Source organism: Mastacembelus armatus, chromosome 9 (genome assembly GCF_900324485.2).
Source record: "Mastacembelus armatus chromosome 9, fMasArm1.2, whole genome shotgun sequence".
NCBI lineage: Eukaryota > Metazoa > Chordata > Actinopteri > Synbranchiformes > Mastacembelidae > Mastacembelus > Mastacembelus armatus.
Window position 1 is genome coordinate 12,648,578 of NC_046641.1, and position 21,530 is coordinate 12,670,107.

The 21,530-nt window shown below is 42.7% G+C and overlaps 1 protein-coding gene across 1 annotated transcript in view; it reads left to right on the plus strand.

Annotated features, from left to right (window-relative positions):
- Nucleotides 1-1,765: 1,765 nt before the first annotated feature.
- fam222aa (family with sequence similarity 222 member Aa) overlaps nucleotides 1,766-21,530 on the plus strand; it is a 44,980-nt gene continuing 25,215 nt past the window's right edge. The window contains exon 1 of the mRNA XM_026322788.1: nucleotides 1,766-2,682. The gene's annotated coding sequence lies outside the window, so the exon portion shown is untranslated. The remainder of the gene's footprint in view (nucleotides 2,683-21,530) is intronic.

Here is a 21,530-nt window from a genome sequence, read left to right on the forward strand (position 1 = left end):
TGTTTTCACAACGTATTTGTGTCCAATCTTCCGCGTATTGGGCGTACTCTAATCAAACCCCAGCAAACATGCCTTGAATGTTTGTTAAGTCATCTGCTTATCAGCTAATCAAATGGCTTCTTTGCCAGCCTACCTGCATCGCTGGAGCACAGCACATGTCTGGTTGAATATTTTTCAATTAATTGTTAATCTATGATTAACTCTGAGGCCACATGGTGTAGGTTATATGACTGAACTCCACAGGTTTTAATGTGCCAGCTATAGGTCGATTGCAGCAATAAGGAGAAGATGGGATTGATGTGAATACATTTCAGGGACTGATTAAGTCCAGGGCTCTGTTGCTCTGGAAATTTTTACCTCTCTGGGCACATTTGTTCACAGTTTTATTATTTGTCACGTAGGTGTAAGATCACATTAAAAAAAAAAAAACCCTCCATGTACATACTGTATGTACCTATTTTTCTGTGAAAGAAATCGCATGAAAGTGCAAGTCATAGAGAGATTTTCAAAGGCAGAAGCCAGGACGGCGACATGGAGCTGCCAGGGATTGGTGAGCAATCAGATAGGGCAGAATTGATGACCTGGCTGAGGATGGATTTCTTGGAGCGGGCTGCCAGACCGAGGTAATACTTTCAGGCTCTTATCAGCACTGGCATAAGCTGAGTGCTGCATCACCCACTTCCCAGCGTCAGCTTATTATGAGAGTCCATGATGTGTGATTGCTTGTACTGCCTTTGTGTGTCCTGGGGTCTGTGTGCACTGGACACAGTTGGCAAGAAGGAAGAAGTACTAAGGGCCTCTGTCAAAGTAAGCCCTCCACTTCGTTGCTGTTGTAATGACATTTTGCAAAAATAGGTGTTTTGCAAGGTTTCCTGTGACTCATATAAGCCTGGAGATGTCAGTAATGGAATTCTGCAAAGTTAAGTAGACTGTCATAGATATGTCATAGTTTTTCAAAAGCTTGTCTTGCTGAATATATATTTAGGTAACTGAACACTGGAAGTTAGCAGATGCAAAGTACACATTGTGTAAGTGTGAGTGACCCTGTCATGGCAAGAAATTCTCTGTTTTCAGAAATAGTGGACACATTTTAAACACACATTGCATATAATCTGAAATTGCCTATATCCTAACAGCTAATAATCTAAGCTCATAAATAACCTGAGCTCATAAAATACAATAAACGTGTCCCTGAGGTTATACCTTGCTGATCACACAGCAGCCAAATGTTTAATCTCATACTCTGCTTATTGCAAGGCTTATTACCTGTATAGAATATTTGTCCTATAGGAGTTTCCAAAACAATTAAGTTAAATAGCATTTTCAAGTCACCAATTCATAAACAGCAGATTCATTTAGCGTTTAGCAATAACGTTTCATTTGATTCAGGTGGAATAGTAACTTTATTTCTCCCTGCAGACAGAGCTAGAGCAGCGGGTCTGCAGCTTTGTGAAGGGATGTGCTTTAACCTTTACCTAACATGCGGAGAAAAGACTGAGACGCTTTATAATTTAAAGCTGTGGCGTAAGATCCCAATCTGCATTCTGCCACAGCAGATGCTTCTTCCCTCTATTCCGCGAATAAACAACGTGGTTTCAGACGCTTGGACGCCGATCATCTCTATGGTAACAATCCTCAATTACAGATGATTGGCCAACCCGTGGGAATGTTTCTATTCCCTCAGAGCAGTGATTGGTCGGTGGGCGGTCTGTGCAGCCTGACAGTCTGCAGCGTTCCGGGTTATTGTCAGTCTCGGCAGCTCGGCACAAGGGCAGGACCGCATCCCGGAGCTGCCTAAAGCAGCTAGCTCTTTATTCAGACTTTACTATTTCTTATTTGGTTAGTGCACCAAAGAGAGCATCTCGGAGCTTTTCTATCGAGGTTACTCCACGGCCTCAGCAGGAAATCTGAGTCTGAATCGTGAAACAACACATCTCAAGAGAGGCTGCCGACACCACGGAGAAAGTGACGGACGGAGCAGATTCTCACCGCCGGGATTTTTACATGCGCATCGAATCAGTTTAGGATATTTCAGGCAGCTGCTTTGACCCAGCCTTGATTTCTTCCAGGGTACCTTCACACAATAATGCCTAGAAAATACTAACATTTGCATGGTACATTTGACATTAGGTCGTCTGTAGTGGAAAGGCGGACCACTTTAAACCCATGCGTAACAGCGGAGGATTTCGGAATACTGCGTAGCAGTTCAACCATCCAGTCTTTGCATTAACAGTTCTGCTATCTGACGATCTCTGCGAGCGAAAAGAAGAGCGATCAGTCCCCTTCACTTTGTTCTGGAGGCTAAACGTTGAAAAGCCGAAGCGCGCTTGGTGCGCAATCTTTCCGAGGACGCTCCTGAAATTGCCGACCTGCGCTTTTGCCCTCGACAAAAAAAAAAAAAAAAAAATTGGCAGCCGAGTCGAGAGAAAAAGGCAAAGCTTATTACCTGTGCATGCTAGAGGCTAGAGTGTGGAATCTAATTCGCAGGGTTACCGGTATATTTGCATCCAGTCGGAAGAGGAGGATCAACTTAATCAACGTTTGACATCGACAAAGCGGCTGCTGGATTTTGGAGAACAGAATGAATCCTTTTTAATTTGGACCACAGAAGTATGAGGCAGATTGCTCAGTGAATGCAACACTCTGCATGGAGTTCTAGTCAGCACTACGGAGCAATTTATGGTAAATATATTTGATAGCAAATTTCAGTTTTGCAGAAGTCTTGCAGGTTTTGAATGTTTCGGGTTATCCTGTGTAACCATTACCGAAGTTTCTGTCGGAGCCTCGTTGAATCCTTTTGGGATGGTAAATAGAGGCAGAGCAGAAAATAATGAATGTTTGTAAATACTCCCTTTTCCCAGGATGCTGCTCTCATAACGATGTCTCATATTTAAACCCTTTGTTTCCATGCCTGACCCACAATAAAGGAAGTGTTGTAAAAATCGACTTGTTAGAGAGCCGCTCTCGAATGGCTTTAGGAACTGCTTTGATGTGTAATATTGGTCTTTTCGAGTGTGGGTAGCAATTAAGGGTATTGTCGAGGGAATTGCACCACATGCACCACAGGCAGGAATGTGGCACTAGAGGAGTTGCGGCTCAGAGCAAAAGGTGCGAATTTCTCATTTGTACGCCCCCGTGCGTCACTGCTGGAAGGAGGGGGGGATTTAAAAAAAAGGAGGGGGGGGGGTATGGTGTCTGCTACAATTAGTGATTTTTCACCCTGGAGTGTTAATGATATACAGTCCCTGTTCATATTGTAACACGCTTTTATCAAGGAACTCATAAAATCCACGGAAATGTGTGCGTAACACTGTAAAACTTTTCACTTTGTGCTCGGCGACATGGATGATGCGCTGTGCTGCATTGAGATCTGGAGGCAATTTGTCACTGCCTTGTGAATTCTTCAGCAAATTTGTCCTCTGCAGCCTAAGGCAGGGATGCAGATAGAAATGTCGGATTGTTTTGAATGTAGCCAAAGCTCAATGTGTTATTTGATTCTGAATGCTGGCTGATAAAGTTTAGCCTGTTTCGACTCTGGTGAACTTTGAGGCTCATGGGTTGCTGAGGTTGCTTTGCAATATTTAGCTTCATCGCTCACACTGCTCATAAATGAGCCTACACATTATGCTGACTGCGCAGTGAAAAAGCTGCACACAGTATGTTTTATCATTAGACTACAAGCATCCTCAAAATTTATCTTCCTCACTGGCTCCAGTCATTCTCTCTCCAGCAGCACTGCAGACAGGCAGCTCGCTGAATGTATTATGGGCCCCTAAAGCAGGGCAGGCGCCCCCACAGTCAGGGCACCTGCCATAGAGCCTTCCTTGCTGTATTGAATAAAACATCCAGTGATGTATGAGGCAGGGGCTGCACCCGAGGGGGCAGAACTGCCTCATTTACTTCCTCCACTCTGCGCCTATGACCTGCTGAGCAAATTGTGCTCATATTAGCTCTGCGGCTGCTCCTCACCTAAACAAATAGTCTTCCCAGCATAATGCTTGCCTTAACTCAACATGATGGTTGGACAAGGCAGGGGAGAATGGAATGGCAGAAAAGCTTTAATATCTAGGTCACTGAATTACCTTTTGGAGTTTGTAGGTTTTGTTTTGACTCTTTATTTTCTACCTTGCTGTTAGATGTTTTTTCTTTATTGTGACAATGGACCTTCAAGTGTCCTGCTGCAGGCTCAGGACTTCACTCACATTTCTTTCCTCTCAGTTTCACCATGCTCCCTGTTGCTCTCAGCTATCAAGTGTCCAGCCACAAAATAAACTTAAAAAATATTGTAGTTTGAAAACTTGCGTTGCCCAAATGCTGATTGTACCAGCGATTTCTACTACCCTTATGTACTTACTGATGAAAAAAGTAAAACTAAATTAAAAAATCAGTAAAATCTGATCTGCTGTACTCATTTACGCAGCCAATGGTTTGAAGGTGGAGAACATATTTTAGCATTCTATTAAGGAAAGTTATACACTAAGAGAAGCCTGGCATTTTATCAATTTGCAACTCAAATTGCATATCAGTTTGATTGATTGATGGCGTTTGGGTTCCTTACTGTATTCTTTGCTTATTAAAGTGCCTGCCTGAAGTGAATAAGTGAGCCCCACTCATGAATATCGTTAAAGTCGCTGAAGTTTAATTTCCTGCACTGTGTATTAATCTTTTTTAATCCCTGCATAGTTTGATTGTCTCAACACCTACCCAGAGGCAGCAAAACTCATTTTGGCACTTAAGACGACTAAAATAGTAGATACAGATGTGTGTGTGTGTGAGTGTGAGAGTGTGAGTGTGTGAGAGTGTGTGTGTGAGTGCTTTAGTTAAGATCTACCCACCCCTGAAGTGTCTAAGCTATGCATGTCCATTCTTGTGTGGACTTCATTACTGAAAGTGCTGCTTTTTATTCATACAAATGAAATAGAAATGGATTCATGGACAGTTCAATGTGTTGTTAACACTTTGAACTGCCCATGAATCCATTTTACTTATAGAAAAAAGTATTGCAGATGTAAATAATTATGAAAAAAACATTTTCTTCTTCTGTCAAATGGATTAAAACACACCATTCCTAGATGAGCTGATGGCCTTTGAAAGGCATGAGGCTTCTTTACTTGGAAATTACACCAAAGACTTTAGAGAACATGAATATTTCTCTCGTGTCAACAGCAGCTCATTAAGGTACCTGATCAAAGTGTTTAATATCAGGAAAAGTCTGTAACAGTCCTTGTTTTAACACTTTTCATATGCAGACTAGAGATGTGCTCTTTCTTGTACTTTGCAGTATTACAAGATTTTATATAAACTCTTATGAAATCTGTCTTGCCCATCAGTGGTCAGGATGTGGACACACAGTATAGTTCACCTTTGTTGATTTAATTTTACGGCTTTTCAGACACTCATACAAAAACACTGAACTAACTATTCAACCTAAAGCTGAGTTCATTCACTTTTTTTGGTGCAACGGGGGAACCTGAATGTTTAAGTTGAAATGATATATGTCTATACAATATGACAGAAAATTAATTCCTAATGTTATTGACCTTGTGCGAATGAATTTCACTTTAGCTCTGATTTTATGAATACCAGTGATGCATGAATAAAATCCCACTTAATTTGATGTCTGACAAATAAATACAGAAATGTACTTTAAATGGACTGAAAAAGAGACCATGATTCCCCATTACATTTAACCTTTAAACCTTTATATAAGGGGTCATGATTTTATAAACACGAGTTTAGACATGTCTTTGTTTGAGGTGGAGTAGCTACACAAAACTAGACTACAGGCGTGTGTTTGCATATGTGCATCCCTGCAGTACTTCTGCTGAGTAGTATATGTTAGTGAGATGCTCTGTGACTCTCTGCTTGAATAGCCACCAATGATTTCTTGTTATTTTGGCTGCAGTAAAAGGTTTACCTGACCATTGCTCTGCTCATGTGATCTGATCCTCTGCAGACTGCTGGCAGTTCTTCATCAGGGTTATCTGCAGCCACTTAGTGTATGACAGACAGCGACCTCCTCCCCGCTTCCCCTCTCACCCTCTGTCAGGTTGAATGGAAGTCATGTCTTAACAGGCCTCGAGGTTAATGTATAGACTTCACTTTGTAAAGGTTATAGCATCGGATTGGTTCATTTTTGTGTTTGAAAAGGCTCTTGTGCATTTAAGTATAGGAATTGTGCAGTTTATATGTGGTTAATGAGTACACCAGTATGGGGAGCCTGAGTTTTGTGCAGTTTATTGTTTGCTCCATAACCCAGCCAGAAAAGTGAGGGGATGCATGCTCCTTCTAAAGTGTTCTTGGGGGAACAAAGAGAATAAAGCAAATCTGACAAGCTCTCCAACAGCGAATTTGCTCTCTTTAAAAACAATGCCGCTCTTGCCTTCCTCATGGTCACATTGATTTGTTCTGGGTGACAGTGCAGGCTGCTGTGAAATCACCCCACCACCATTGATCTCAAGGAGAGGAGGAGGGGAAGGAATGAGGGCCTGGCGACAGTGAGCAACATGGGAAAATCCTCAGTGTGCCCTCTTCAACCTTAGCCAGTAATAAAATGAAGGCCTTGGTTACTATCAGATCAGCCCCTGCTGTACTTCTTCTGCCACTGTATCGCGGTCTAGTCGGCGCTTTGATTTGTTTTGTAGGCCCGTACATGCTGTTTGATTTGCTATTGTGCCTCGCCATGTTTCACATTATCAGCTGAACTCTTTATTGCCACTGTTTTCCATGCCAGAAGCAAGGCTGTTTTTATCTCATACAGCCCTCTGATTAATCTCTCTCTCTATGCTGGTGTACTTTAATCTTGAATGGGAGATATCTGATTCTCCTCGGCTATTGAGGAAGATCAAACTTTAATGGAACAAGGAACTGCACATCATCCTAATCTCCATCTCCCTGCATTTTGGTTGACTGCTTTCCCTCGGGCTTTGTAGCTTTCTGCAGAAGCAGGAAATACATCAGACAGATAAGATGTTTTCTCTTCATGCTTTGGTAATTCATTCCCCGTTGACAATGTCCACCGCTTTACATTTCTGCTATTTAACTACTTGGCTGAAGGCACAGCAGGTAAAAACAGGGGAATTGATTGATGCTTACAAACATCTAACCTGTAAGAGCTAAATGTGTGAAACTTTTCCAGAAGATGTTTGTGGTTTCTTCACAGTTCAGTACTTAGACAGGAAACATGGTCATGCCCTCGCTGTTGTTTATTGACATGCAAGAGATGGGCCCGTGTGCGACCGACGTCATCTGTCTATAATAGCCTAGGGAGAGATATGTCAGCTGCATGGATGTATTAAGGTTCAGTGCATTTGATTACACTATAATCAATCTAGGAATTAGCTATTGACCGCTATTTCCTCCATTCACTTCCTCCATATCACTGAACAACAGTGCACATTATGCTGACCACCATCCAGACTGTGACTAGCTAGATGCGTATTGTTGCAAATGGATAACACTTATGGGGTGTCACACCTCCCACAGACGGCTTGTGTCTGTGACAAAAAGAGGCTATTACCCAATTCTAAGGCGGTTGCTGTAAGGTAATGAAATTTCCACTGACTGGAGAAAACAATGTTGTCTGGTCTGGATTGTAATTGCAGAAGCCGCCTCACCATTTTCCTGACTTCAGTGTGAATGCAACACGATTTAATAAAACTCTGGAGATTTTTATCATTTATTGCCAGGACTGGCAGCCGCATCTGGGTGAGTAAGCTGAGGCTTGCACAGATAAAACTCATTCAATTTACTTGTTGAATTTTAACCAGGCTGACGACCATTTACGAGAGAGCCTGCATATGACCCATGTGGAAACATTGATGTGTCTGTATACAGTGAGTGCAAGTCAGCTACACTGTTAATATAAATGCACCATTTCCTTAATCTAAACGGAGGAGTGGCTTGGAATTTCTGTCATTTTCTCCCGTGTTATTATTTGTGTCAAGAAAGGGTTGAAAATCCGTGGGATATTAGGCCCTGAGGCCAAAGAGCTTCCGTGTGCCTGCCTCCACTCACATACAAAAACATAGGAACACTGACATGAGGACATGTATGGACACACACACACATTCACACACATGCACACTCCTAGCCCTGTTTTATTACCTCCTGCCTGCTGCTGGAATTGCTTTCCTCCCTCGAGTGAGCCAGGCAAAGCCGGCTTTATTGTGTTAACCTATTTGTGTGTCAAGAGCGATTGCAGCGTTCTTTATCTCTGTTTGTATTTGGACGGGGAGTCAGCAGAGAGAGAGAGAGAGGGAGAGAGAGAGACAGCGAGAGACAGAGAGAGACAGAATGGCAGAGGAAAGAAGGGAGGGAGGGGAGTTTGCACAGGAGCCAGGCGAGCCACCGGAGTTAGACGGATGGCCGGTCACCTCGCTCCACTCTGGAGGATAATGACTGGTTGCTTAGCAATAACGCACCCCCACCCACTTCCAGACCAGCATCCAGAGTAATCACTTTTTTCCTCTAAAATATTTCATATGTAATTATGAGCCCACTGCTAGCCTTTGAATCTGTCTAATGGGTCTTTTCATTTATTTCGCAGAGTGGGTTGAGGGTAGGAGGTGGAAATGGAGATTTTGGTGTGGGGGTTCTTATCAACTTGTGGTTACTGTAGGGTGCAGAACTGTGTGTGTTTGAGAACGTGTGCTTATAACCTCTTTGTGTTGGGCAGTTGGTGGAGTTTGACCGGGATTATGACTAGGCCACAACTATATTTCCTGCTAGATATCTGCTGCTGTACAACCTTTGACCTGCTTAATGCTGCAGTAGCAACGTTGCACTCAAATAGATGTAGTCACACACACACACGCGCACACACACACATGCACACATCCACACATCCACATATTCACATTTTGATAGGCGACCAGAGGCTATGAGTGCTTCTTCTTGTGAGCTCTTAGTTTTATTAACATTTTTATTGAGTTGAACAAATTGCTGACCTTTTGTGGCATAATGAATAGCCCAGACTGCTTAGGAAAAATGAGAGTTTTGGCAGAAGTGACTGGCGTCAATCCAAGCTGTTTAACTCGTGATTTGCAGTGTGTATATTCAGCAGGTGCTCACGTTTAATACCTCTGAGTTTTCCAACATTTCAATACTTTCTCAATAGTCGTAATCAAACCTTTGTCCTCAGTCAGGACATTACTCTTTAGGTTGTCTTTAATCAGCGCTGTTCTTCAGCTCTCTATAATTTTAGGTAACTGTGTTTTTAAGTGGCAGGATAAAAGTATGATATCCAAACATGACCCCAATTTAAACAGCCTTTCATCACCAGCCGCCACTGGTGTTGGCACAAAGTCCAGAGCCATTTTAATGCTTAGCCAATTATCCTCTCTGCTTTTGAAAATAGATTTTTTTTTTTTGCTCCTTAATTTGAAATTCCCTATGAAGTTCATATTAAATTTTTACTTGTTTATGATGATAAAAAGTCGCAGCTGCTCAAACAGACCTCATGGATCAAATTAAATGTTTTGACTTATGCCAATGTAGCCAGTTGGTGTTGGATAGACAAATTACAATTTACAAAAAATCTGTTTTGTTATTGGAGCTTCTTTAAATAATGTTAGCCGTGTCTGATATTTACCCATCTGTGCTCCTTCTCCGTATCCTGTTCAGTGCCTCTCTTTGTATCCAGGCTCATGCACCATTACTAAAAGTGACAGCTCTGCATGTCCTGGGAACTTCATACAGATAAACTAAACATACAGCACTATTCCCCACCCCCCATTTCTGTGGCATGCCTCTGTAGCTGCAGCTATAGGAACAGCTGTCCAGCTGTCACCGCAGCCAGCCAGTCAGACGCTCTCCAAGGCAACATCTGTAGAGACTGAACGCACAAGGGCAGCCTGCCGTTCTCTGCTCATCCCCAAAGACTACGGAAGTGTGTCAGGCCTTCTGGCAGCACATTACCACTGACCACATGAACCATATCACTTGGTTTTGATTGAACGTTATCTGCTCCTGTGCCAGTTAAACAAGCTCTGGGAGGCATCAAACTGTTATTTTATTTGTCACTAACTTAAGAGTGATCTGTTACTGAAGCGAGTCGTATTATCACAACAGTTCATAAAAACAAAACATATGACTGTACAGCCAAGAAAACACACTAAATTAGCGTATCCATTAATAGTCATCTGCTTCTGTGTGTGTTTGTGTGTGTGTGTGTGTGTAAGCTAAGTCCCAGTGAGCAAGGTGCAATGGCCTGGAACTGACGAGAACCCATTGGGAGAGTCTCTCCTTGATGTAGCCCCCCACCCCCCACCCTCCTCACCATCTTTTCCTCCTGGCAGCGGAGTGACGGTGAGGCGGGGGGTTCACAGAGCCATGTGAGTGCGGAGATGAAGAGAGCTGCGGTCCCCTCTGTCAGCCACAAACTAGGATCAGGGAGATCACATGGGACTCTCTCTTGGGATGAGCAAAGGGAAGAAGGGAGAAAGCAGCTGTTCAGTGTTTTTCTTCTACTTCTTCTCCAGCTCAGTTGTTTGTGTGTGTGTGTTTTACCCTCTCTCTTGTCTTCTCTGAAGCTGTCATTAACTTTACGTCATGCCTTTTTTTTTTTTTTTTGTCTTTCAAGAAGGTGTTTCTTTGAATGTTGCTGTAGCAGTGGATCAGATGGAAACTTGCACCTTGAAAGTGTTATAATCATTCCTCTCCCTCATTTTGGGTGTTTTTAGGAACCATTAAAGGGCTTGATTTCTTCATCAGGGCCTCTCAGGCATACTGTGCCTCTCCCCGCAGGCAGCTGCAGACTCATACAAGCTTGGGGTGAAGTTTGATGGATCCTGTTTACTGGAGCTGAGAGAATGCCTGGGTATCTCAAATTAAGTGTCACTTAAAGCTTGTCTTTTAGTCAGCTTTCCATTTTGTTCCCCCATCTCCAGTGACAGAACTGTGCTGCCAATTGTAACAGGGATTGAGAGGAAGACATTTGGTGATTACACATTCTGTCATGATTGAGGGGTGAAGCCAGCAACTTGCAAAACCAAATTCCATATGGCTTCAGTGAAATCTCTCCACCCATAGTGAGTTACACTCAAACACCCCCTGTCCCGATGACAGTGAAATCGCCTGCACATGACTTATCGTTTTATCATTCAAATTTACCCCATTGATGCTTGCTGCTGTGATTGACAGCTAGGCTTGAAAGCCAGAGCTATCTCAATTGAGCTGCGGCAACCAGTTGGTAACCGTGACAATGGTCTCTCCTCTTTGCCTTGTTTTCACACTTTTTCTGCTGTCACAGAAACCTCACTGATTGCTTCTCTGCAAAGACAGCATCCTATTAATCTTTTAAATAAGGGCCGCAGCCCAGCAGTATTGTTTGCAGAAAACTGAGAGGACCTTGTGAGACCACACTGAAAAGGAAAAGGGGACAACTGGGGCTGAATCTGTCTGACTGTGGCAGGAAAGCTGGGCCTCCTTAAAACCAACAATATTAGAAATCTAATAGTCGCTGTGGAGATGGATGGTGCTGAGGTCTGAATATAGCCAGTGCTCTCTGGCCCCAGCTGATAACTCTGTGGGCTCTCTTGTCTTCTGCTGCTCTTAGCGTTGCTCTCCAGGTGCATTCTGTGTTTTCATCTGCATCATGGTACTCTGAATAAAAGACTGTTTTTATGGCCATTTTCTTTTCTGTGTACTTATTGATCCTTTTCAGTGTGGTTGGAATAGGTTTTATTTATTTATTTACTTGTTTCAATTCTGGGCTCAAACAGCATAACATTGGTGTATTCTGAAATGGCAAACCTTTGCTCTATTGTGATGGGACTGAGGGAAGGAAGAATAACAGCTCCGTGCTTTGTCCTTAGCTGCCAATTTCTGTGAAGGAGACATAAACACGAATAAATGAAATGTCCTTGCACAAAAATGTTTCTTATGACCCAGAAAAGCCTAGTTTAAATCTTAAGGTTTCTCTGATTTCTTGGACTGGGCTTTTGTGTTTAATTAAGTGTGATTTTTGAATATTTCCCAAGAGCTTGGAAGTCTTTTCTTTTTTTTTAAATTTTGAGTGTCTGTACTTTCCTGTCAAGTGGTTGTTAATGGAGACTTGCTGCAGTGTTCCTGACACCTTCGGCTTTGTAATGAGGGCCTTCCTGTGCAAAATGGCCCCATAAACCAGACCTTTCAAGGATGAGGAACATGTGGCGGCTGTGTTTGGCATCTCAGCAGTAGGGATGTTTAATTTATATAAAGGCAGAAGTTATGGGATCATGCTATGCCTTCCTCATAGAAACCCAGTGAGGCAGGGCAACTTAGATGACTAATTGATTTTCAGGTCATAGCCACATGATAGCAAGACCTCTGGTCAATGGAAATGGATACACTTGCCTCTACAAGGAGCTACGACTTCTTTGTGGTCATCTATGTGATCATGCACCTGTGCATGCACACATACATGATCGTTTGAGCATGTACATATACATAACTGTTCCCCCTGTGAGGCTCGCAGGAAATCTATCCATTAATAATGACGTCAGAAAAATCTAACACTGCTATTTATATAGGCTTGAGTCTGGCAAAACTGTAATCTTACAGGAAGGTGCTGGGAAAATATGTGAGTGTTTGAACAAAAAAAAAAGCATTTGGTTTTTAATTATGTGCTTTAATAACTAGAAAGAATTGCAGCCTACTTTTGTAATATTTGACACCGGTTTTAAGTGTATCCACTTGAGTATTTTAAAAATGTCCTTGGGGCACTACATCATTTTTGCAGTGGCAAAGTTTTTCTCTCCTCTTTGGATATAGCCTCACTGCAGTACTTTTCTGTTATCAACACTGAAGTACTCTGTTCCTTACGTGCAGTTTTTTTATACACAAAGAAAATCGAGACTCTGTAACAGTTGGTCCTTGAAATGTGTGTTAAACTGCGAGATTGTGTTTCCTCTGAACATGCAAATGTGTAGGCACAGGGATGTCTTTTTGTTCTTGTTTGCAGGTGAAACACACACACACTGCTGTCCCGGATTCACACACAATCCCCTTCCACCTGACTCTGAACCCCAGCAACCAGCCTGAGCGCCTCGCACGCAGCCTGAGCCTCCCCCCTCGGCCTGTCATCCAAAAAAAGATTCTCTCTGTTTCTCCTGTTTCAAAGTGCTTGCATAGCTCAACTGTGTTGAAGCATGCCCCTCCTCGCTGACCCCTCCTCCCGGAGACATCACTCTTGACCTGCTGCCCCTTTGTTTCCAGTGGGGATGGATAGGGAGCCGCCTCTGCCTCTGCGATCCTTCACTCAATAGCTGCTCCATCTGTTGACTGCGTGACTCTGGGTTACAAGTGGGGATTTTGCTCCGTCTGTGCAGGGTGTGAAAGGAGCTATCTCAGGGGGCTTCCTGAATAGGGTTTTTAAACTGCAGTAGCCGGGTGTTTTGATGCCTTTCACACCCCATCCTTCTTCCCTCCACCCATCGTCAGCCCAGCATTGCTGGGTGGGTGTGTGCAAGATGAGAGGCCTTCATTGTGCCTGTTCACAGGCCCCCCAGGCAACAGGGTCACCTTGTCCCCAAACAAATGCTGCCCTCAGTGACATTGTTGGCACTGTGTGTGTGTGTGTGTGTGTGTGTGTGTGTGTGTATAAGAATGCATCATCAGGAAGAGGGCAGGGGCCTTGGCTGTGAGGATATTTATCTCACATCTCTGCCTTTCACATCAAGCCCTATTCATTGAAACCCTCTGTATCATTCTTTCAAAAGACATCACAGATAAACACTTGCTGCTTTACAGTTCAAACTGCTCTCACTGAGCATTTAGACCAACAAAGCTGATCTTGCCGTTTTCTGTTTCCCTTGTATATTAAAAAAAAAAACCCTTTTGAAAACATTATCTGTGTTTTGTCTGTCCCCGTCTCTGGGAATAGTGGCAGAATGTAGCTTTGGGCTCTTGAGGCTGGTCTGTTGTGTGGTTCGTCCTCTTTAACAGAGGGTGTTTGCGAACAAAAAAACAAATCCGTGGCTGTTTTGACAGCTGATTCACCTTCAGTAATTAATGTTGAAATTGCGGTCTGCCAAACATTTGTGCTGAGGTCCTCTGTCTGTCTGCGTGGGAGTTGTTATTTGGCATTTCCTCCTAAGTGAAAATAAGCAGGATCCTGCCCTCTGGGATGTTTTTGGAAATGCATTCTTTTATTGGAATACAGGTCCAAATATTTGTGCATATTTATCATCTCTAGGCTTCTGTAACTCTTTTTCCCTTTCCCAAGCTTTACTACTGGAGCCCAAACCCTTCAGCTGTCACAGGATGTTCCCAACACACCTTTGGCTCAGTTAAGATGATTAAAGCAACAGGGTCGCTCTCCTCGTGTCTTCTGCACATTGCTCCTCCACCTTTTCTCCTCTGCCTGAGAAAAGACAAAGTGAGCAACAGTATCAGAGAAGCAGTCCACTGGTGCAGGTGTGGACCAGACGAGATACTCTTAAAGGCGGATGGGGCTGTTGAGTGGAATGAGTGGAGGTAGAAAACTGCAGTGACAGCAGAATGAATAAATTGAAAAATTCTCTCATTGTAAATTGACTATCGTGGGTGACAAACGATCTGATAGGCGAGCAGCCCGGGTTTCTGACACATCCGTCCCAATAGAGCTGTGAATAACTGGTCTATCTCCACACTGCTTAGCACTGGCCCCGCACTTAATAATTCATACAGTGTGAAATATTTTCCCCCGTACAGATATGCCAAAGAGCTGCCGCCAGCAGGCGGGGGCGGTGAGGGGGTGTCCCTGCGGTGCTAATTTGGGGGATGGTGACGTGCATTGATTTCTAAGGGGGCTCTAGTTTAGAGGAGATGCCTCAGACGCATTTGCTCTCCTGTATGCTCCGTCTGTTATTGGAAAGCACTGAACTGGAGATGCAGAGAGTGAGAGTGAGTGTGTGCAGATGACATTTAACTCATGGCTGATCTGCCTGCAACCAGGAACAGAGAGGAGAAATACATTTCCATTTTAGCTGACTGAACACAGTTATCAGTGACTGTGGGAACAAAGGGAAGCTATAAACCTGCTAAGTAGTTTTTGCTGTTTGCCTCAGTGAATGTTGTGGTTGCAGGTGTCTGTGGGCACCTGGTTTATGCATCCTGTTTCCATCAGGTGACTCCTCCCGTCTAACACTCCTTCAGGAGCTCAGCAGCCAAAAGCAGCTCACATGGTCCCTGACCTTATTGTCCCCTTCATTCACAGCGCTAAGCTCGCACCGCATTATTCTCCACGGCAATGAACCCAGAGCTATAACGACCTCACTCACATGTGCGTGCATGAGCATGTACAGATACGTGATTGTCTGCAATGGTCTCATTCCATGTCCTCTTTTGTATAGCCGTGCTGTGTGGTTTGTCTGGCTCGTTCCGCAGCTCAGTCCTGTACAAACTGGGTTTTTATGGTTTGCATTCAGGCCCTGATACCAATTATGCAAACTATTAAAAATTTAAGGAGGACAGTCTTTTATAATTTAATCCTAAAGTAATAGATTCTATTAAAAATGCATGAGAGGAGCTTTATAGATGGAGCTAGAATTAGTGTCTATCAAAGACTCCAGTCAAGGATGCAGGGGGAATGGGCAGCAGGACTGGTGGTATTGCCTCATTATTCAAACAAGATATGATTACCATACAGCAGGAGTCCCTCAGAGCTGAAGTAAAGCTCATTGGCCACTGTGATCACAAACAGGAGGAGTCTCATCGGGCTGCTCAGAGGAAAATCTCCATTTCCACTGAAATTAATTCCCTTTTTTAACTTTTGCATAAGGGACTTGACGTAAGGTTTGTTTTGATTTTGTTTCTGTCGTTGAAATACGCTCTTTTTCTTTTTTTGGGTTTCTGCTCCCTGGTGTTTCACTTGAGATTGTTTAGTCTTGTTCTTACTGAAAGCATGTAAAAAGTGTTCAAGCATGAAAACAGGAAGCCTGCAGTCCTGTAACTTAATGGCTCATGCAGCAAACGAAACGCAGACCTTTTACTGGCCTCTGTACTCCTTGGTTCACCCCACAGAGCTTCCTGGACAGACAGAAAGCAGAGTAAAGAAGTCCCCGTCTGACTTTCCGCAGTACTTCTTACCAAAGCAATCACAGTCATACTGTTTAAAACTTTTCAGTCATTTTTTGTGCTCTGCTTTATCCTACTCAGGCAGGTGAGCGAGCAAAGCAGTTTTCTGCATCGCAGGTTTTATAGAGTACAGATAACAGTTGAATTTCACTCTGTTGTCACTGTGATTTGCTTCAATAATTACAGGTAGACAACTGGAGTGATTCAGATACCAAAACAGCTTGTGAAAAGACCCTGTGGTTATTAATGTGCTGCATAAAGTGGATTGAAAAAGCCAATATAAAATGGAACCCTCATGAAGCTTATATGGATTTTAAGTTCTGCCTCAGAGGTAAATTCCTTGCCTTTTTGATATAATGGTTGCCTGTTTATGGAATAAATCCAGTGGGCTTAATCGATCATCTCTGTGGAAAGGTCAAGAGGAGAAGCTCTGATGTTTGAAGAGCTTATCCCATAGAGGAGTGCCAGAAATGTGACACCTCCTTATGAGTGGGCGGTGGTGGGCAGATTAGTGACGGACAGGGTGGCCCAGGGGGGATGATTTAGGGAGATTCAGCTCTAAATATTCTCTGTATATCAGAGAGAGAGAGAGAAAATGTAAGCTGCCTTCCTCCAATCCCTCTTTCCAACAGAAAAGCATGTTAGTAGATTTAAAAGAAAATTTCCAAAAAGAAGAGAAAAAAGAAAAAGAAAACAAGGGCGTCACAGCAGGTGGTGAAAGGTGAACAAAAGTTTGTTTATTTTAACCTCCTGTCCTCCTAACCTCTTTTAACCTCCTGTCAACGCTTTATATTTAATGTTGCTTGAAGTTACCATTCGGTTTCATCCCTCTGCAGTCTAATCTAATCTAGAGTGGGCGGCTGTGGGCAGCATCTGTGCTCCGAGTTGAAATAGGGCTTTCTCTCTGCCTAATCCTCTATCCAGGGATCACTCAGTAGGGTGAAGACAATTACCATCCTGCTTTCTCATGCTAATGGAATCTCTAACTTGATCTTACAGAAAGAGGAAAAAATAGATGGAGGAAAAAGAGAAGCAGGGACAATGGTGCAGAAAGATGACCCAACTAAAATAGGTTTTTAGATTACCATTTAATTATTGATAGAGACCCAGTTGTAAGGCCTAAGGTCAGGATTTGGAGAGCGTTTTCTCAGAAAGAAGATAGATTATCAAGTTATTTTGGTGTGTGTGTGTGTGTGTGTGTGTGTGTGTGTGTGTGTGTGTGTGTGTGTGTGTGTGTGTGTGTGTGTGTGTGTTACAGAGTTTCAGGTCAGAAAATTGCTGAGACAGTACTGATGTCAGTGACATATCAGCAGCGGTGTGCCAGGTAGTCCGCCTTTCACCTTTTTATCACCTGCCTCCAGCAAGGTGTCTGGAGTGGTTTTAAATTGCATTAATATGCAGGAATTTATAGATTACCTCCCTTGGCATTTCTGCAGGGAGGGGAAGAGAGTATTACAGTCTCCATCTGCACTAATTACTGGGTCTTGGCAGTGTTACCTGTCTTTTGTGAAGGACAAACCAAAGCACTGAGCAGTAACACACAGAGCAGAAGGAGCTCATCTGCTAGGGAGTCTTCAAGAAGAGGGATGTCTCTGGGGCATTTTTACTCGGGTATGTTTGATGTGTTGGGAGCCTTGACTACCATAAAAAATCTCTGCTAGCAACATCAATAAACTAAATGACTTAGTCAAACTTCCTTCATCTGGAGCTCAGAGAGAAAAGCTAACAAACTTTGTGCCTGATTTCAGTGACAGTTGCACCTTCACTCAAACTGCTATAGTTAAATATATCAGCAAATATCTCCTGTTAATCCTACTGGAAGCTTAAATTGACTGTCTCCAGTGTGTCAGAAGACTTAAAGGCGTCGGAGCTCAAGAATAAATCTTAACAGGTGCACACCGGCCGTGTTCTCCTTGAAGTGTAGTTCTGAAACCTTAAAACAGAAAGCAAGTCTTTGGTCTTCTAAATAAATCACACAAGCAATGAAATGTATCAAAAATCCTTGAGCTGGAACATATAATCAGTCTGCACATATGCTGTTATCTTGGAGATGACCTCGCTTCTCAGTTCTCTCCATGGCTGGTCAGACTCGCTGATAACAGGGAGCCCTTATCAGGCTGCTTTTGTCATGGAAAGCGTCTACCATTTTAAATCATTACAACCCACCCAGTTTTTCACTTTCCCCAATCAGTGAGCAGTGACACCAACACCTTGCCTGTGAAAACATGAGACCAGTGCTTTAACTCTTTGCACTTTCAGGTTGCTACGTGGTTGTCAGGTTTGCCAGGTTTCTGCCTCAAATCTGCATTTGATAATTCCTCAGCTCGCTGTGAGTTTTTCAGGTTTCTGTGTTTGTGTCGGCCTGTCAGAATGACTTCTTGGACTGCTGCTGCATGAACATCTTGCTGGTGTTTGTGCCATCTGTGCCTTTAGCCAGCAGGTGATTACCAACCGCAGCATCACCTCCCACTCTGTCCAACTGAATTCCAGAGCCAGAATCGAGAGGGAGGAAGATGACAACAGCTGGATAGCACACGTTGCGGAGTGAAGGGAATGGCGGCTGAGTCCTAGTGATGGAAACTGCAGCGAAGAGAAAATATATAGAAAAAGTTCCTGGTTCCTTTCCAGCTAGCTTAGCTGTGAGCAGTTGTGTCATCCTCTCTTTTGTAGTCCTTAATATCCAGGAGAGCAAAAATCGCTTTGTCACACTTCAAATATATCAAATGAGATCAGTGTCAACGTTTTGATGGTGCACTATATGATTGCCTTGTGGGCTTCACAGCACATTAATATTATGCATGACTGGTTATTGGATCCATGATACCCTCCAGTAAAAAAAATGGCGGAATTGTCCTTTGGACCATGGGAATTAGGGTCACCTTAGGCCCTGCAGAGAACGATGTTTGTAGTCAGGCTTCTGCAAGTGAGAGAAGAAATCACATTGTTTGAATTTAATTATATTCCATTGATTTATTGAACATCCATTAATAAGCATACATTCTGAGGCAAGGCCGTTTTGCATGAAGGTTTTCTCTCCCTCTTTCTCCTTCTTTTCTCTCGCCTGCTCACTCCATTTCATCATAAATTGACATAAGCCTTTCTTTGAAGTTCAGGAGCCAAGCTGAGGAATGACAGCACAACAAACAATGAACAAAACACAAAAAGACAATGAACACTGTTTGAATATTCAAGTGAGCTACCATAAGATGGGTGGAGGAAAAAAAAGGACCGTTGTTTTATTGTTGTTGTGTTAAGCTGTGAATGGACCTGTCTGGGACAATAAAGGATTGTGTCACATTGGGATAAGAAATTTTGCAATATCAACAATGCTATACAAATGGTGTGTAATAAGGTTTACTGAGAAAATATAAATCCTAGCATGAAAATCAAGAAAGCAAAGCTCTGTTTTTTTTTTTTTTTTTTTTTTTTTTGCAATTGGTGGAAGTTAGTGTAGAGTGTTTTGAGATTTATGTATAGAAGTCCTGCCTGGAGAGCTTGTATCTGCAGGGGGAAAAAAAAATCTTTAAAAGAATACGTTCTTTTTCAGTGAAATTTCGTTTTTAATCTGGTTGTATATCTGCGATGAACCTCCACAGCTACTCTTCACATCTGTTCAATATGTCAAAGCATTCACACGTTTTTCTGTTTGAAAGTGGTATTCGATGACAACTGATGCTGCTACCCTGCAAAACAATACAACAAAGGCTGAGGCAATAAGAGTAGAAGAGGATGCGTTTCCCCTGTGGTTTGTCTGACAATCTCAAGCCACGTTCTTCACTGCTCAAAGTCCCTCGCTGGCATCAGCAGGCGCACACATAGTCACGTTGTAAGAGCACCTTGGTTGTGCTGTGCTGGAAATGAGCAGATTTTTACTGACGGGACTCTCCCGGTGTGGGAGCACAGGCATGTGTTGGGTTTCACACTGGTGATTAGTCTACAGGATACACAACATTTTTATACCAAATTAGGTATTCAAGTCTTTTCGGTCTTGACTTGATTTGAAATTGCTTGCTTTTTTGCTCTGTTTTTTAAAATTATTTTATTTTTGCTAACAAACCAGTGAAAATCGGAAAAAGTGTTTTCTCTGCAGTCGTACTGTTCAGTTAGACTCTTAGGTGCCACACATTTGTACAGCTTTGTTGAGCTTAAAGCATAATGAGATTAAAGTTGGTTTCAATTAAACTTGCTATTTTTAAACCTGTTGCTCCTACACTATGTGTTATTATGACCTCTGAAAGAGCAACAAAAGAATATTAAATGAAATACTCATTTTGCTACACGGTAAACATTTTCTTGTATCAGCTAATAAACCATATATGGCTACGGCAGTTGTGTGTGGATGTCCAAGTCAGGGCTTAGCCTACTGATGCCCCCTGTACATTGCTCCTCTTTAGTTTAGGTGTAAAAAGAGACTTTCTTAACTGATGCTGTGTTAAATCCTACCAGAAGCAGCACATGTAATACTACAGAGAATTGCCGGGTGCAGTTGTTTCCTAGGATTGCAGTGGACGTGTGTTGTTTTCCTCACTAGCTTGGGTAGCCTTGGTATTAAAGGAAAAGCCGAGCTACAATTTTTGTTTCAGGTACAGTATGTTATGAATCCTAGGTGTAGGTGCAAAGAGCAGAACCAGATAAGTGGGACTGCACGAAAGATCCAGTTCTCACTTACCAAAAATTGAATGATTAGAAATGTCCCTAAGAGCCCAATCCACCTTAACCAGTGTTAGATTAGTATCTAAGAAAACTGATTTGTGGACGTTCCACAAAATAATTTGCAGCTTTAAGTAGGTACTACCTGGCAGGCCACCTAAATTTTATAAATATATTCTAAAATTGCAACTCAGGCTGTGGCTGAAAATATCTCGTTTAATCCAATGTAGTTTTTTCAGTTATTTCTAGCACCTTTAATGCTTGCTTCCTCTGTATGAAGCAAAATCAAAATATTAGATTTGCTGGACCTCACTTCTTTGCATTTTCAACATTTTGACTGTGTTTGCCACAGAGCCTGAGTGGCTCACAGCTTTGTGAGCCTTTATTTAACATTAATGAAACCTAACCCAGCACAAAGATGCAGCAGTTGGCTGTGAAGTCAATTAGTCCTCATTGCTATTACAGAGTTGACATTAGTCTAGGCAGGCGTGTTTTGATTAGAAATGACAGACGACTCGCTGCTGTTGGACTGCCAGACATTCCTCACCCTTGATCCCATGGGTGAAGCTATTGAAGCTGACTGGAATATGGAAAGCTAACAGCTGAGTGTTTTTGCCAAGATGCCCTTCATCTGCACAGAAACCTCTTATAAATATGTCTGCACAGCATACAAGCCCCATATAAGCCCCAATAACTGCGACACGCTGCATCGTATATATAAGACATAGCTGCCAATATGTTATTCTAGCACTGTATATCATGGCAATAATGCCTAAACTGTAGGCTTTTACACACAATGGCCTTTTGTTGTGCAGGTTATTTATTGTGCTGGTGTGAGGTTG